The following is a 19,328-nucleotide window of genomic DNA, read 5'->3' as shown; positions in this document are numbered from 1 at the left end:
TGCCGGGGCGTAGAATAATGGGAGACAGTTCCACGTGGAGGCCAGAGTTCTGACGCCTGCAAATTAATGGGTCCAGAGTGTAGGCAGTGAGTGTGTAGTACTCAGAGTGTAAATGACGTGTGAAGAGTGGTTAATAAACAACTGGCGCAAGCCCTTACATGAAGCTCCATCTCAGTGTGGATCTACAAGTCTCCAGTGGTGTCAAGAATAACCACACAACATTTGGTGTAGAAGTGGTCATCGAACTTTCGCTGATTAATTTGGAGAAGCTGTACCCTTCGCTGCCATGGTGTAAAAGCTGGCAGCGAAGTGCAAGACCCAACCGGAGGTGTGGATGGACGGCGAGGGCTACACCTGGCCTCTCCCTGCGACGACCCAGGAGTCCGGGGCCCCGGTGATGTGCCCCGGGGGATGGGCGACTGCAGGCTGCATGGGAGGAGGCTGCGGGCCCGGGCTGGTCGCCATTGACGGCGAGCTGGAGCGACGTCGCCGGCCAACTCAACCAGCTGCTGGTGGCGAGGGAGCGGCCGGGTGTTGGCGAGTGATGGCGAAACTGCAAGATGACGCAGCTGTGGCGTTCGCCATTTCGGTGGCGGCGTTCCCACCATTTTCAACGCACTAGCGTTGCTGCCATTTTCAAAGCACCGGCGTTCCTGCCATTTTTACGCGCCAGAATTCCCGCCATTTCAAATGCACCAGTGCTCCCGCCATTTTCAATGCGACAGCGTTCCCGCCATTTTCAACGCGGCGGCGGCGTTCCTGCCTTGTGTGCTGCACCGGCTTGGCGGCGCGCCGCTGCAGCTCTGTGATTACGGGCCTCCCTCCCCACATTGAAGTAAGAAGAGCGGGGGAGGGCATCGGTGGTGAGAGCGAGAGGGGCCCACGATTGAAGAGAGGGTTTCGACGTTGGAGACACTGCTTGGAGGGACTTTTTCAGTTTGACTCTCCAGTTTTGTGTTCCTCGCGGATGGATTTTCCCTCAGTTTTTTTTGCATTTTGGATTGTGCGAGTGTTATTTTGTGTTATTTTGTTATGTTGTGGCCAGGAAGAGGTTAGCTTATGGGTTTGGTTTGCTATTCATAGGGATGTTAGTTGGTGCTTGGTGTTGTGGTGTGTTGCTGTGTGGCGTTTTTGATGCTTGGCGTAGGGGTTTGGGATTGGGTTGTTATAGGGGTTGTCTGAGTGGTTTGTTGTTGGGGTTGTCTAGGATTGTTGTTGTTTATATGTGAGGGGACGTGGACAGCCAAGACGGCTGATTTTTCTTCACAGGGGGGGGTGATGTAGAGTAGTAATTAATGACGTTACGTCACGTTCGCCCTCCGGTGCAGTGAAGTCAGAGAGTGACATCATGCACGTCGGGTGGGACGGTGACGTCATGTCCCCCGGGGATATTTAGGGTGGGACCCGTAACATGTTCCAGGTCGTTGCAAGGAGCCAGGAAGGTGTGAGGTTGGAAGTTGGGACCCAGGGTAGAGGGAAATTAGCGCCAGGCTAGAATAGCCTGTGTGAGTGCTAGGAATCCCCAGTACCCCTCCCCTGGAGTGTGGAGTGTGAGTAGATATGGGAACGTGTGCCTGCAGTGGGAACAGCCCAGCTGCCGCCGAAGGAAGGCTAGGGGGTTAGAAGCCCAACCTCGTCGCCGGGCGGTGATGGCGTGCCCCCGCCCGGGACAGGCGAGGGGAAGCCGTGCCGGGGCATAGAATAATGGGAGACAGTTCCACGTGCAGGCCAGAGTTCTGATGCCTGCACCCTAATGGGTGTGGAGTGTAGGCAGTGAGTGTGTAGTACTCAGTGTAAATGACATGTGAAGAGTGGTTAATAAACAACTGGCGCAAGCCCTTACATGAAGTTCCGTCTCAGTGTGGATCTACAAGTCTCCAGTGGTGTCAAGAATAACCACACAACATTTCTACGTGACTTTACCGACAGAACCAAAGAGTTTTTTTTTTCATTTTACCAGGTAAGGCCCACTGAGCTATATAGCTCTAATAATAGTTTTTTTCCCCTTTTTCTGGCAACAAAACTGAAACCTTTTTACAATTAATCATGTTTACATTAACCACAATACCTGCGGTCAGAATGCAAAAAAAAAAACTCACTGATAATTTATGCATTGTCCTTGAAATGTATTGGTCCACACCAGAGACAGCTTTCCTTAGAGCCTAGTCTCATACGGTGTTCGACCAGAGGATGCCGAAAGGCGTACAGCTCAAAGACAATGCATTATCAGAGTAATGAGGGCTCGGGGTAATGAGGGCTCGGGGTAAGCATCTACATCATGAGACCTCCTTTGCCAGTAGAAAGATATAATAATAGGTTTTTTCCCCTTTTTTCTGGCAACAAAACTTGCCACAAATAATAGCTAAACAAAGTAGTGTATTGCGTGGAAATTTTTAGCAGCCATAAATTCTAAACACGTGTTGATTTTAAATGTGGAGGGAAAATTGGAGGACCCGGAGAAAAATCCATGCGACCATGGGTAGAACATGCAAACTCCAAATGTACAGGCATCAGGGTCAGGATCCAACCCACAACCTCCTGTATACCTGGCAAAGTAGTTAACATCTCGCCACCACGGCACTCCAACAATGGGGCAAGCTTCTTCAATGTCTACACCTCTCTCCATCCAGCAGAATAGTTTGTAGATCGGCAGGTTTCATGTGGTGGGGTTAATTGTGGGTAGGCCCCCCCTTAACTTTAAACTTCTGATAAGCGTAGAAGAGTTGAACAAATTCACCAAATATGCTCTTGCGCTCCCTCTAGTGGAGAGCCTTCCACAAAGCTGCACTACAGTATTACATTTTAAATTTTGTATGTACATGTATGTTGAACTTCTTTTGTACCGTATGTATCCAACCGTCCTAATCAGATGTGTGGGAGATAATTTGAGGTGAGGGAAACCTTTTACTTTAACTGAAAAATGAATGCACCATGCAAGGACTTAATAAGACTGTGGTAAGCATAGATGTTGCTAGATGACTGCCACTAGCCAACCAGCCACATGTGCAATATTGATTAATTCCTAACATTCCACAGGAAATAATTTTTGATTTATGAAAATTGAATGGGTACCATATTTTCCCGCATATAGCCTGCATATGCACATAACCCGCAGATGCATATACCCCGCAAAAATAGCGTTTTGTGTAAAATAAATTTCAGATAGCCCGCACCTCCATATACCCCGCATGCATTCATATCTTTAATGTCGTTACCGCAGCTTAATTCCATCATATTAATACAAAGTTTAAATTCCACATCAATTGTTAACATTAAAATCACAACATGCACAAAGACAACAAACTAACCGGAAACGAGTGAACTTAAAACAGTGTAATGTGAGGTTACACCGGGATGATAAATGGGTTACACCTGGATGATAAATGGGTTACACCTGGATGATTCATTGGTTACACCTGGATGATTAATTGGTTACACCTGGATAATAATGATTGACTCCTCCGCTGCCCCCTCCTACTGACCAGTCGGCAAGACGACCACGCTCCATGGGGGCAGAGGGACCGGCGTCGCGCACGTGATCAAAGTTGCTCCCATTTCGTTAACACCATTGCCATGTTTTATCTGTAACCCCTTCTGTTATACCGCACTACAGTTGGCGACCTAATGTTGCATTGCTCTTGTATCGCACATCGTTTCGTGCCCTAAAATGTTCGTTTTCACCTGCGCGTTGTTCGGCGCCCTACTAACCTTACCTCGTTACGCGCCATTGGCGCCCTAGAATATTAGTCGCAGGGGTTGGCCCATCACCCTTTTCCCAGCTGAGACGGCTGACTTTTTACACGTTGGAGGGGGGAGTCGAGCCAGCGGCGCGGCCACGACGTAATGCAAAGGTTACACCTGGAGGAGGATGATTGGCTCTGCGGGCTTCAGCCGCAACCAATGGGGAGGCAAGTTAGGGGCGTGGCCCTGGGGCTGGAGGATGGGCTCTGGAAGGTTCCAGAGAGGTGGCCGAGGATTGGCTGCGAGGCACCACGTGGGCCAGGGATTAAAAGGGGTGGAGACGAGACAGCATGTGGTCAGAGCTTGGAGAACTGAAGGCGAAGCCACGCTGGTGCCGTGGTCCGGAGCCTGCCACGTGGCGGGCCGAAGCAGTCTCTCTCCCTCTCACGCTGTCTGCCAACAGCGTGAAGGAGCCAGAGAGCAAGAAGAACCAGTATAGGGAGAGCTGTGACATAACTTAATAAAGAATACTGAAATTCTGAAGTTGTCTCAACGACCTTTATTACAACAGTAACTAAGTAACAAAAGTAAATATCCAATGAATATGTAACACATAACTGGTAGATAAGTAAGTAAGCATACTGTTAGGCTTACCAGCATTCGAACTCATCACATTAAGCTACCGTGCTGGTAGTTACCCCTGTATAGTTTTAGCACTGGTAGATTGCGTACTGCGCAGACAATAGCGGCACTACGGTAACGCCATTGCCTCCTGGCAACAAAGCCATTGGAAGTTTGAAACAAAGCTCATGGTCGCGACTGTATAGTGCTCAGCCAATAGCAGCGGCGTAAGGGACTGAGCAATTATGATTCCGCGTCTGGTAGAAGCTTGTTAAGGCCCTTCCCATTGTGCAATCCATAGGCTCAGCTGAAACTTTCGCACCCCCCTACAGCCACTGAAAGTATTACGGTAAACAAAGTGCGCCCTCTTCAAACATTGTAGTTTCATTGCACAAACAAGTCGAATAATTTAAAACGTTATAACATGTGCAATTTTAGTGTGAGTGGTTTATTCAGCAGTGCTTTAGTCAAAGGTACGTGTTGCATAGTCGATAGTCCTACCATGAAAAAATTAAACCAGTTATGACATGTCACACATGTAAAATATTTTTGGGATAGCCCGCACCTACATATACCCCGCAGGGTCTTGTTTTGTTTGTAAAAAATGGTATACCTCGTGGGTTACATGCGGGAAAATACGGTACTCATATAATAGGATTTCATGATGATGTTTTGCAGGTTAAATTACGTAAATGTAAATATGTCGTCAACACACCTCTCCCTGGAGTTATTAAAAGTGGTGGTGTATGTATGTTGAACTTCGTTCGCACTATATATAGCCAACCATGCTTAGGAGGGGAAGAACAACAAACTAAACACAATTTTTGTTATCATTAAATGAGTTCTCAATATTAATTTAAAAGTACATAGCCCCGGTGGCTTCCTAATATCGGAAGAGCATTCCAGACAGTCGCAGAAGTGCATTTTAAAGTGTGATTCAGTGACCGTCTTTGTTCGATGGTTAGCCAAAAGCCGCTGAAAGATTACTAGCGTTTGCATGATGGTTTATGCTCCTTGACGAGGTCAGCAAGGTATTGTGTGGTTCATTTGTGGCAAGCAATTTGCGTGTAATGAGTGCGACCTTATAATGCATTCGTTCAGCAACCGGAAGCCAATGCAGCTCAGTGAGCACTGGACGGACATTGTCGGATTTTGCAGTACCCGTCATGACATGTGCCAAATAATGTTGTACGTGGTGCTGGTTAGTAATGTTTTGCCAGGCACTCCAGAGTAGTGAGTTGCAATCATTGATTCTTGTCGATACTATGCTACACACCATCATGTTGGCTATGCCATTACTCACTCGTGTTAGAATGTGTCGTCGAGCCCTGATATGAAAATTGCAGGACCTGACGATATTTTGTACGTGGAGATCAATCGAAATAATTTGGTTGAGCATGGTGCCGAGGCTCTTTAGACGAGTACTAGCGGGGTAAGTACTCGGCGTTGCCCGGACGAAAAAGGCAGACACACACATGTAGTTACACACACAAATCGACTCACACACACACAGAGTTACACAAACATATCGACTCACACATACATATGTAGGACTCGTATAATTCCACATCTCCTCCGTTGGCATCACTCAATGTCCCTCCGTACCTGCATTTCCCATATCCTCTCCCTTTGATGCTGTTAATCCTGCATAATACACATGCATATGTAGTACTAATCACATCCCTGCATTTCCCATAAATATGCTAAATTCCTCTTGATATGCAAATTCCTTTTTCAAGGCGCCCAGCTTATATATATGCTCCAAGCTAGTGTGCTGTTTCATTCAGACTGTCGCCTCGACAGACCTGGTTTTCACCTGAGGACGGCTGCTTGCGTTGTGGCCGAAACGTCGTGAGAATTATTTTATTGTGTTTTATTTTTATTATTTATTACTTCCCTTCTACGTGACTTTACCGAAAGAACCAAGAAGACGACCCTCCTCTCTGCTCTCTCTCTCTCTCTCCAGCTCGGTCGCTCTTTGTTCTCTCTGCCGTCCCACTCCATCGTAGCTCTCTCCACCAAGGTCCGTTACTCCGCTGCTATCCTACACTGTACTCGCTCCGTCCACTGCTACTCTATCTGTATTCTCTTTGTCCACTGCTACCTTATACTATACTCTCTTTGTCCACTGCTACCTTATACTATACTCTCTTTGTCTGCTGCTCTGTCTCTCCATCTGTTCGTCTCTCGTCCCAGGCACCAACAACCATTTCTTCCCATGCTCTCCGCCTTTATCTCTGAACCAATTCCCCTTAATTAATTGGACCATCCCCCGCTTCGCTACTCGCCCCCAGCCCCCAGACCCACGTGGTGTTGTTGTAGTAGACACCGCGGCGCCAGTCTTTATAGATCTTGGGAAGACCATAGAGTCTGGGAGGTCTAGCAGCCGAGAGTTTTAGAGAGGGGCGTTTGGTTGGTTCGATTAGGGAAGTCGAACTCGTGATGATCTTGTTGGTTTTTGTCGTTAGGCTGTTAGTAGGATCGCTTTTAATTTTGGAGTAACTCCCATTCTAAAGTAGGTCCAGGATTTTGTTGTTGTATGATTATTTATCCATGATGACCGTGGCATTGCCCTTGTCTGCCGAGAGGATGACTATATCATCTCTCTTTTTTAAGTTCGCGAGTTCAGAGCGTTCGTTTTTGCTAACTGCTGTTTACATCCCACCGGATGCTAATCCTAACTCAGCTATTGGACTTTTACATGGCAGCATTAGCATTCAGCAGAGCAAGTATCCTGACGCTGTGCTGATTATAGCAGGGGATTTCAACCATGCAGACTTAAAAGCAGCACTCCCTAAATTCCACCAGCATGTTAAGTGTGCTACTAGGGGAACTAAGATTCTGGACAAGGTCTACACCAACATCAAACTAGGCTACAGGGCTAGACCACTACCACACCTGGGCCAGTCTGACCATTTGTCCCTGCCTTTGATCCCTGCATACGCCCCCATCAAGAAAACGGCTCCTACCATCACAAAAACTGTCGCCATCTGGCCTGAGGGTGCCACCCAGCAGCTGCAGGACTGCTTTGATAGGACCGACTGGGGGGTCTTCGAACATCAGGACCTGGAGGTGTTCACATACAGTGTATTGTGCTACATTAAACACTGCATAGACACTGTCACTGTGGACAAACGCGTTCGGGTTTACCTGAACCAGAAGCCCTGGATGACCCGGGAGGTCCAGCAACTGCTGAAGGAGAGGAATATCGCCTTCAACTCCGGAGACAAAGCTCTCTACAGTACAGCCCGAGCTAACCTGAAGAGAGGCATCCGCAAGGCCAAAGCAGACTACAGGAGGAGGATTGAGGAACGCCTGGACAGTCACGACAGCAGGCAGGTGTGGCAGGGAGTCCAGCACCTCACTAACTACAGGGCCAACCGCGGAGCTGCTGATGGTGACAACGCTCTGGCAGAGGAGTTGAACCTCTTATTTGCCCGCTTTGAGGTGACACCACAAGGGACAGCATCACCAAACCTCACGGTCCACAGCAGCTTAAACCTCACAGTAGAGGAGCATGAGGTGAGGCGCACGCTGCGGGCCGTCAACCCGAGGAAGGCTGCGGGACCTGATGGCGTCCCGGGACGTGTGCTGAGGGACTGTGCTGACGAGCTGGCTGGAGTCTTCACAAGGATTTTCAACCTGTCTCTGGAACAGTCCACTGTACCAACCTGCCTAAAGTCCTCCACCATAGTCCCGCTGTCCAAAAAAAAACACATTTCCAGCTACAACGACTACCGGCCGGTAGCACTCACGCCAGTAGTGATGAAGTGCTTTGAAAAACTGGTCCGGAGTCACATCATAGGAAGCTTGCACCGAAACCTTGACCCCCACCAGTTTGCCTACAGAGCGAACTGATCCACGGAGGACGCCGTGGCCACAGCACTACATGCTGCACTGTCACACCTGGAGCAGCAGGGGAGCTATGTGCGGATGCTCTTCGTGGATTACAGTTCCGCGTTCAACACCATCCTCCCACACAAACTGGTGGAAAAACTGGGCGACTTGGGGATTCCACATTCCACCTGCATGTGGATATATAGTTTCCTCTCGGGCCGCAGACAGAGGGTCAGAGTGGGCCGTCATACATCCACAGCCCTGAGCCTCAGTACCGGCTCCCCCCAGGGCTGTGTACTGAGCCCCCTGCTCTACTCCCTCTACACACATGACTGTGCCGCCGTCCACCATAGCAACACCATTGTGAAGTTTGCTGATGACACCACAGTGGTGGGGCTCATCTCTGGGGGGGATGAGTCTGCCTACAGGGACGAGGTGGAGCGGCTGACAGCATACTGCAGGGGCAACAACCTGCTCCTTAACACCGCAAAGACCAAGGAGCTCATAATAGACTACAGGAGAAAGAAAATGGACACTCCACCACTAATCATCGGCGGGGACTGTGTGGAGAGGGTGGCAGACTTCTGCTTCCTGGGAGTCCACATTGGGGAGGGCCTGACCTGGAGCGCCAACAGCACTGAGCTTCTGAAAAAGGCCCAGCAGAGACTTTACTTCCTGAGAATTCTCAGGAATAATAACATCACACAGAAACTGCTGGTGTCCTTCTACCGAGCCTCCATCGAGAGCATTCTTACATACTGCATCTGTGTATGGTACACCAGCTGCACAGTGGGTCAGAGGAAAGCGCTCCAGAGGGTCATCAACACAGCCCAAAAGATCGCCGGCTGCCATCTCCCCACACTGGAAGAACTACACAGTTCACGTTGCATCAAAAAAGCACAGAACATTATAAAGGACTCTTCTCACCCTGGACACTCACTGTTTGAGCTGTTGCCATCAGGCAGACGATTCAGATCAGTCAAAACAAGGACAAACAGATTCAAACAGAGCTTTTATCCTACAGCGATCACCACACTCAATAATGCTAATTAATTATTAAGTAATAGTGTTTACAATTGACTGTGAAATAGAGATGTGCAATGACAAATGTAACCTTATGTGGGTATGTGGGTATACTTGGGCTGTTTTTATATATAGTATAAATTGATTATCTTTTATTTAATTTTATTTTTATTTTCTTGTTTTATTTAATTTAAATTTATGAATGATGCCCTGACTGGTGAGCATTTTAAATTTCGTTGTACTGGTGACAATGACAATAAACGATCTATCTATCTAATGTTACTAGTGGGTTTTTTTGCATTCTTAAGAATCGTGATCTAATTCCATCTGTGAAGGATGTCATCCCTGACTTGCAATACCCTGGAGTCTATAAACTGAGTTGCAGCTGTGGTTACTGTTTCATTGGGGAAACGAAACGTCACGTCTCTGATCGTGTCCGCAAGCACAAATCAGATTTGAAACACGGCAAAATTGAGTCTTCCGCCATTGCCGATCATTGCTACAACGCGGTGGGCTCTCATGATATTGTTTTCTCAGAGACTAAGGTGCTCTGCAAACCCTCTGGCTACCATCAAAGGTTTGTACACGAAGCCATTCAGATATACAAACACAGACATAATTTCAACCGTGATGATGGATACAAACTTAGTAATCATTGGAAAGATGTTATCAACCATGCCAAAAAGATTTAACTACACATTTTTGGACCATCTTATCTGACAGGCACTATTTTACTCTACCGAGTGTTAACATCCCCAGCGTTTAACAGTACTCTCCTTTTTCGTATTTAATTAATTTACTCACCCAGCAGCATAACAAAAGGCGGCTTAATCGTATTTAATTAATTTACCCACCCAGCAGCATAACAAAAGGCGGCTTAATCCTAGCTGGCTTATCTACATATGCCATCTACATTACAAAGGCTCAGTTCCAGCAGCAGTACTGACCATCTCACAACTCCTCCTCTCCCGCGGCCCTTCCTAGCTCCTGCCCCCTTAACCAGTATATAAGGTCGTACCTCCTGGGACTTCTCTTCACCTGAAGACGGAAGCTTGTGTTGCCTCAAACGTCGTGATTTAATTGTTTTTATTTTTTATTATTTTTTTATTTTTTACCTACATGACTTTACCGAAAGAACTAAGAGTATGAATCCTAGCAGTCACGAAAGCTTCAAATCTAGAATTAATACCATGCAGGCACTTATTAGCTGCCTGCCTTCATTCCGAATTTCCCAGCGAGGTCTCCCTAGCCACCTATAGACGATCCAATGCCTCCAGCATGGGGACAAGCACCACTGACGACTTCCCTTTAGTTTTTACCCCCAGCTTGACCAGGGCCGGGGCTTCCGGTTCACGACCATACATCAAATAGAAGGGTGAATACCCTGTTGAGGCGTGTGGGGCAAATCTATAAGCAGCCAAGGCCGCCGGAACATATAGATCCCAATCTGTCTGAGCCGAATTAACCTGTTGGCACAACATAGACATCAATGTACGATGAAGACGCTCAACCATCCCGTCGGTTTGCGGGTGGTATGGGGATGTCTGAATCTTCCTTGTACCCAATGCATCACACACTTCCTTCAATAGGCGGGAAGACATTTTTTTACCCTGGTCAGTAAGCAGGTGCTCCGGGGCACCTTTGTCAAAAACGTAACCCTGCAGGAAGGCCTCCACAATCGATCCTGCCGATTGGTCCGCTAGCGGCCATGCCATAGGCCACCGAGTGAGATATTCGACCCCCACAAGCAAATATTTGTGACCTCGCGAGGTAACGGGGAATGGTCCCAGAATATCAAGGGCTACAATCTCATTTACCTGCGAAACCCGTATTGACTGCAATGGTACTTCCGCCGTGCGCACTCGTGACAAGCCTTAACATACAAATGAACATCGTTTTGCAATCCCGGCCAATAGAAATCGTTACTCAAAATCAACGCGGTTTTTTTTTCTCACCCAAGTGCATCAACACTCGTGCGCATCGCGAATAAGTTTTACCCTCAAGCACAATGGTACCACAATGCAAAATCTCAGCAACACGACATCCCAACAAATATGGTCGATACAACTGTATGAAGCATATAATCGCCAACAATTCTCTGCGCGTCACACAACATTCTTGCTCCGCTGGCAGACAGCACATGACTGCCGTATGCAATGACTCTTTCCACCCCATCGATTTTCTGCGCAATAACAACCATCTCTTCAAAATGTAGATATCCGAGCGGCGGTGCGTCTGCTAACGCGTCCCGAAGTGTTTCAACGAACGCTGTTCCTCGTCATCCCACAGGAACTTTTCACCCTTAGCGGTCAGTGTATGCAGTGGCCTCGCAATCGTAACAAATCAATGGTAGTATGACGCAATTTCCATGAAGCTACGCACTTCCGATATTGTTTTCGGCACTGGCCACGTGCGTACCTAACTCGTTTTTCTCCTGGTCAGTGGCACTCCCGCCGCGCTGACAACATGACCCAATACTTTACAGGCGTTCTCAACAAAATGGCATATTTGGGTTTAAAATTTCAAATTAGCGTCCCGTATCCAGCCAACACAGTTTACAACCGTTGCAATTTTGCCTCAAAATTCTTCCAAACCACAATGACGTCGTCAGGTATATCAACATGACTCCCACTGCAATCCGGTGATGTTTCAACAGAGACACGCTACCGACACCATATTTCCCTAAGCTAAAGACGTTTTAAAATTTCAAAAGCAGCTTACGGAGACGCGTCTCCTGCTCGGATGTCAAATCATCAATACATTACAAATCCCAGAACCATTCCGGTTCCTCGTCACACTGCGGCAGCACATTTCCCTTGCCTGCTGCCAAGCACGCCTACATTACAAATCTCGGAACCATCCCGGTTCCTCATCACTCTGCAGCAGCGCATTCCCTTCGCCCACTGCCAAGCACGCAACCCCATCTGAATTCTGCGCAGCCAATGCATGCTCTAACGTAGTCTCTTTTTGAATAACAACTGACTCGTGCCCCGTATTAACAATTTATATAAATAGCTCGCAATTTTACGGTACCATCGTAAAAGCTCCGGCCAAGGAGGGCGTTTGTGCCACGGCGTTTGATGGTGTCAACCAATTACTCTTTTCCCCAAGTTATCCAAAAACAGGCACTTTCAAGCGCAAAGGCACAAGCATCAGCGTCGGAGGCGGAACATGCACTGTGCGGCTAACCACCGCCAGCCCCCGGCACTTACATGAATTAATAATCACACACGTGGCTCACTCAACATCGTCGTCATCATCGTTAACATCATCGTCCTCATCGGCACAATCATCGTCCTCATCGGCACAATCATCGTCATCATCGTCACAATCATCATCATCGTCACAATCATCGTTAATATCATAATACCACATTTAGATGGAGTTCCCCAAATTTAAATGGCATTTCCCCGATGGCAATTCCAACCATCGCCTCCCTATTGAGATATTTAATGGCATCTTTTGCAAAAAAAAAATCTGTGCCAATCAACATGGCACGGCCAGAACAGTCGAAACCAAAATGTATCCCGTTACACACACCACCCAAACTTTAATTGTTGCAAGCATGCGAGCCAAATTTCCCAACTGCCCCCATTTGTCACTATACACGTAGCATCCACTGGTTCCAAATTTTTGGTCGAGGTTGGCAACTGACGAAAGTTTCCAAGATAAGAGGGTCGTTGAAGCCCCCGTATCGACAATTACTCTAATCCGTACCCCTTGAACAAGCACCACCACATCCAACGAACCCGGCGCGGTACCAAAAACGCGATGAACCAACGCGCCCCATACAGCATTACCGTGCGATTCGTACGAAGAGAAATTTACAGTGTGTGGTGTCGCGGATGGGTGATGGGAAGGATACGGCTGTATATTAAATGTATCACGACTCGCCTGATAGTCCTGGGATGGGAAGAATCCGCGGTTGTAGTCTCCTGATGACCGTGGGAAGACGCCTCTCTGTCTCCAGCAGTCCCGTGTGAAGTGTCCTCGACGCCCGTACTCGTAGCTCGTCCGCGGGGTAGCGAGGCAGGCGACCCCGGTACCTCCAACTCTGACGTGCCCCCGGGCGTGCCGGCGCACACCACCAGCGGCTGTGCCATCACCGCTGGTTCGTCGCGAAGCCTCAACCGTTCCACGTGCGGCCGGCGTCGTGAGCTTGGAGTCGGCAACCCCGGCGCCTCATTGGCGTCCGACTCCGCTCCTGGCGTAGCGGGAGACACAGCTGCGCCGCCGGCCACTGCTGGTGTCGCAGGCTCGTGCGGTGGCTGGTCCGACCCAGTCGGCGCCTCTCGTATCGTTTTCGAACTCCTACGCAAGCGCCATCATGTTGGCCTCCCACTCATCGCAGTCCTCCATACGTGAGGCGGGCTTGGTTCGTTATCGTCGTCCGGGTCGTCCTTCTCCAGCCCCGACGGGGTTATCACGTCCGCATCGCTGCTGTCGGTCGACGAGCCCGCTGGTAAGGGCTTCTTTTTCGTTGTTTTCTTCGACATGTCGGCGCAGTTCTTTTGATCACTTCTAACACCAGTTGTAGGACTCGTACTGACGCGACAGCTTCTTTGTCTTTCTCGGTTCTTTATTAACTCGTGTAATTCCACATCTCCATCGGCATCACTCAATGTCCCTCCGTACTTGTCAACTCACAACTCCCCATCAACATCACTCAATGTCCCTCCGCTCGCTTGCTCCGCTGGCTTCGCTCGCTCTCCTTCTGCTCCTCTCCTCCAGCGACCCTCCTCTCTGCTCCCTCTCTCTCTCCAGCTCGGTCGCTTTTTGTTCTCTCTGCCGTCCCACTCCGTCATAGCTCTCTCCACCAAGGTCCGTTACTCCGCTGCTATCCTACACTGTACTCGCTCCATCCACTTCCACTCTATCTGTATTCTCTCTATCCACTGCTACCGTACTCTGTATTCTTTGTCCACTGATACCTTATACTATACTCTTTTTGTCTGCTGCTCCATCTCTCCATCTGTTCGTCTCTCATCCCAGGCACCAACTCCCATTTCTCCCCATGCTCTCCGCCTTTATCCCTGAACCAATTCCCCTTAATTAATTGGACCATCCCCCGCTTCGCTACTCGCCCCCAGTCCAACATGGTGTTGTTGTTGTAGACACCGCAGCGCCAGTCTCAGACACCCATACCACTCGTCCAATCACCGGCCTGCGTCCTTGATTACCCCCGGCCAGCCGCAGGCCCCCCTTAAACTACCCTGCCACCTTAATTGGTACAACAACAACAGTAAGTCGCTCCGCGCCCTGTGTCCCTGTTTGCCCTCACTGTCCGCCGCGAGCACACATCTCAATCCAATGCGTGACGCGTGTTTCTCAAGTCCTACACATACACAGACTGAACAACAACAACCGCCATTCGCCAGTAAGTGGCGGTGACATCACCACAACGCTTGTGCCAGGCTATGTGCACCTTGAGGCCACGTGAAGTGTCGAACGCCCACAGGCAGGAGGTCATGGGGCAGACCCAGATGGCACAGATCGACTGACTGAGACGACTGGCTCATGCACCACCTGTGGCCCCTATTGTGGCAACTTGCTGTGCTTTAGCCACTCGGCGCTCCGCTCATTGTTGTGAGCATTGCTGCTCCGCCCTCCGTTGTTGGAGGGCGACTGCCTCCAACTGCCCAGTAGCGTCCTTCAGGAGACTCCTCCACAGAGGCCGATTTTGACACGGCTGGTACCAGTCATTGGCAAGTTCACTCAGCTCCACGTCCTCCTGTACCAGATCACTCCATCTCTTCTCCAGCCCATGCCACGCCCATTTAGCCCCCTCGATCCAGCCAAACAAAAGCTGTTTAGGCATGCGGTGGCTGGGCATGCGGGCTACATGACTCAGGCAACGCAGCCTTGCCTGTCGGAGGAGCTCACCGATGGGAATTTGTCCACATCTTTCACGGATTTGTGAGCTCCTCACACAATGCAGCCTGGTTAAACCCAGGATGGATCGTAGGCAGGCCATCCTAAATGTTTCTAACCGGCGAAGATGTTCCATTAGGGGGGTCCAAGTTTCAGAAGCATAGAGAATGGAGGGAATGACCGTGGCCGAGAAGACCTGAAGCTTTGTGCGTAGTGATAGACCAGGTAGCTTCCACACAGCATTACGTAACCGATGAAAAGATAATGCGGCTCGACTGATTCGGAGTGAGACCTCTGCTGTTAAACCGCAGCTGGTCATTAGCACACTGGTAAGGTATGGGAAACTCTCCACTGTCTCCACAACTGCCCAATTGGGAGTTGTGGGGGTGGAGTGGCCGATGGTACGAAATACCCAGGCAGGTGGTTAGTTTTGGTGGGGCTTATGGTAAGGCCCCACCTCTTGGTGGCAAGCTGCAAGTTCAGCAGTGGCACCTCGAACTCCTCCTCTGAGTGAGCAGCAATTAGCAGATCATGGGCATACATAAAGTGTTTGAGCAATAGGGAGCCATCCCTTGACCAGATGGGAATTCTTCCGGTACAGCCAATGAAGGCTTCACAAACTACGTGGTCCAAATATATGTAAAATAATGTGTGAGCCAGAGGACATCCCTGTTGCACCCCAAGGTGTACAGGGAATGGCTCTGACTCACAGCCACATAGTTTGATGCGGGGCCGCTCACCATCATGAAGGTTCCTTAAGGATGGTGAGCAGTGGGTGAGGGGCTCGGAAAGCACGAAGAACAACCCAGAGGCCAGGCCTACTGATGGTATCATAGGCCTTGAGCAGGTCAATAAAGCACACACATGGACTAAGACGCACACATGGACCTACAGACACAAAGAAATGGACTTACACTGACTAACATGGAGACATGCACACACAGCTAAATGTGTACTTACCATAGGCGTGTAGAGGCCTTGTGCCATGCGTAGCCCCCGTCCTGGCCTCCATTGGCGAGGTGGCGGAGTTGGCACGTTGGCAGGCTCGGGGCTGGGCCGCTAACCCCCCCCCCCCCTGCCCCCCTAGCATCCCTCGCCCGTGCAAGAATAATGGTATGTAAGCAGTAAAATATTATTATCTAGGGAGTCTGTAGTATAAACGGGACGCATCGTGTTGGGGGGGGGGGGCGAAGAGGACATGACACTGTGAAGAAATATCCACAGCGTTATGTGTGTATGTATTGCCTGTAAAACCCGTAAAAGGAAATGTCCCCCGCAGCACTTGGCATGGTCTGCCCCCCCCCCCCCTACGCAATTGGCGTCAGTTGGTCCGGTCGATGTCGCGCAATAAATAAATGATAAAAAATAGAAACGGCACAAAAGTGTTAATTAAACTACTTTTCTACGTCAAGGCCACCGTCCGAGAGCCAAATCCCCCGCAAGCGCGAGCACGCGGAGACTTTTATATATAAAACTAGCGGGAAATACCCGGCGTTGCCCGGGTGAAAAAAATATTTCAAAACTTCTCTTAAAAACCTTACATAATCATACAATCATACACAGATACTAAGGTATTGTGAAAACCTGGTGGGTCGTTTGTCCATTTCTCCACCAACAAAATAATTATAGGCTTGCAAAAGTCCAAAAAGTTAAAGAAAGTGTGGGGTAAATAGTTCATGTAAAAAATTTCCGAAAATTGTTAACCCACCCCTCAAAAAATATCTTTACCCCCGCGTAGGTATATATACCTACACACCCTACATACAACAGAGTAAGTAGTATCTATTGACTCTGCAGTTGCATCTACTAACTGTACAGTAGTATCTACTGAGCCAGTAGTAGCTACTAACTGTGTAGTAGGATTTACTGACTGTAGTAACTACTGATCGTTGTAGTGGTAGTATTATTTACTGGGCCTACAGTAGTATCTGCTGACTCTATAGTAGTATCCACTGACTATAGTAGTAATTACTAACTCTATAGCAATATTTACTCACTCTAATGTAGTATCTACTACGTTAGAGTGAGTAGTTACTCACCGTAGTAGTATGTACTGACTGTATAGTAGTATATACTGACTGTAGCAGTATTGACTGACTGTAGTGGTATATACTGACTGTTTTAGTATCTACTAACTCAATATAGCAGTATCTACCAACTCTATAGCAGTATCTACTATCACTACAGCAGTGCATACCGACTGAGGTGGTACCTGCTTTCACTACAGCAGTGCATACTAACTGTGGTGGCACCTGCTATGATTACAACAGTGCATACTGTGGTGGAACCTGCTTTCACTACAGAAGTGCATACTGTGGTGGTACATGCTATGATTACAGTAGTGCATATTGACTGGCGGTACCTGCTATGATTACAACAGTGGATATTAACTGTGGTGGTATCCTATGACTACAGCTGTGCATACTGACTGCGGTGGTACCTGCTTTCATGACAGCAGTGCATACTGACTGTGGTGGTTCCTGCTATGATTACAGCAGTGCATACTGACTGTGGTGGTACCTGCTATGATTACAGCAGTGCATACTGCTGTGGTGGTACCTGCTATTACAGCAGGGCATACTGCTGTGGTGGTACCTGCTATGATTACAGCAGTACATACTGTGGTGGTACCTGCTATGATTACAGCAGTGCATACTGACTGGTGGTACCTGCTAAGATTACAGCAGTGCATATTGTGGTGGGACCTGCTATGATTACAGCAGTGCATACTGCTGTGGTGATACCTCCTATGATTACAGCAGTGCATACTGCTGTGGTGGTACATGCTATGATTACAACAGTGTATACTGCTGTGGTGGTACCTGCTATGACTACAGCAGTGCATACTGTGTTGGTACCTGCTATGATCACAGCAGTGCATACTGATGTGGTGGTACCTGCTATGATTACAGCAGTGCATACTGCTGTGGTGGTACCTGCTAAGATTACAGCAGTGCATACTGACTGTGGTGGTTCCTGCTATAATTACAGTAGTGCATACTGACTGTGGTGGTACCTGCAATGATAACAGCAGTGCATACTGACCGTGGTGGTACCTGCTATGACTACAGCAGTGCATACTGTGTTGGTACCTGCAATGATAACAGCAGTGCATACTGACTGTGGTGGTACCTGCTATGATTACAGCAGTGCATACTGCTGTGGTGATACCTGCTATGATTACAGCAGTGGATACTGCTGTGGTGGTACGTGCTATAATTACAGCAGTGGTTACTGACTGTGGTGGTACCTGCTACGATTACAGCAGTGCATACTGACTGTGTGTGGTACCTGATACTTTACTTAATAACCAGGCTACAGTCTACATTATAGACTGCCAGTACACTCCCCCAGCCTAATAACCAGGCTACAGTCTACATTATAGATTGCCAGTATGCTCACCCAGCTTAATAACCAGGCTACAGTCAATAATACTGTCTAATCGCTATAATTGTATTATCTACCGACCCTATAATAGAAAGTGCACACATTGGGGTGGGGGGGAGAAGAGGACGTGAAACTTTGATGAATTTACCTCAGCGTCGCGCGTTGCCAGAGGCAACTGCCTGTCAGCGTTTTGCGCATGCGCAACGGCGTGCTTTGTCGTGCCGGTCAGCAAAAAGTAAATAAATAAATAGAAATCACACTTAATCGATAATTAAACCACTTTCAAGTTTAGGGACCAAAAAACGGAATAGCCTATTCCCACCGCGAGGCTCGGGACGTGCCGCCCGGCAATTTTTTTTCAGCCTAAACCCCACAGTCTGAGCGCCAAATCCCTCGCAAGCGTGCGTACATAGAGGGACAGACGGATGGACAGACGGACAGATGGATGGACAGACGGACAGACAAACACAGAATGACGTTTATAGGTAAAAGTTATTTGTACATTTACATGCTGATCTCAAAATACAATGGCCACCTCCGCAGCTTCGTCGTCATGGAGGTAGCTCTCCGATCTTACGTTTACATGCAAATGTTCACTTTAACATCACTAGCCCCACCCACTTCGCGCTTATGACCCTTGGGCTACACCCACTTCAAACCTTTTAAACAGCCAAAAGGCGTCCTCTGGTCTAACACAGTTTGAGACTAACCTCGAAAGAAAGCTGTCTGGTGTGGACCAATCAGTTTCAAAGACAATGCATATACTGTCAGAGCATGTTTTTTTTGCATTCTTACCACTAGTATATGTGGTTAATGCAGACATGATTCCTTGAAAAATGTTTCAGTTTACTGTGTTTTAACATCTTAACACCTGTTTTGTTGCCAGAAAAAGGGGGAAACCCTATTCT

The 19,328-nt window shown here is 48.4% G+C and overlaps 1 protein-coding gene across 2 annotated transcripts in view; it reads left to right on the top strand.

The window, feature by feature from the left end:
- Window positions 1-19,328, top strand: part of LOC133339342 (uncharacterized) — a 37,915-nt gene that overhangs the window by 12,387 nt on the left and 6,200 nt on the right. The gene's annotated exons all lie outside the window — the stretch shown is intronic.

Source organism: Lethenteron reissneri, unplaced genomic scaffold, assembly GCF_015708825.2.
Source record: "Lethenteron reissneri isolate LAM-NWPU_2019-01 unplaced genomic scaffold, ASM1570882v1 scaffold_1845, whole genome shotgun sequence".
NCBI lineage: Eukaryota > Metazoa > Chordata > Hyperoartia > Petromyzontiformes > Petromyzontidae > Lethenteron > Lethenteron reissneri.
Note: the sequence above shows the minus strand (reverse complement) of the source record. Positions and strands in the feature narration are given on the sequence as shown.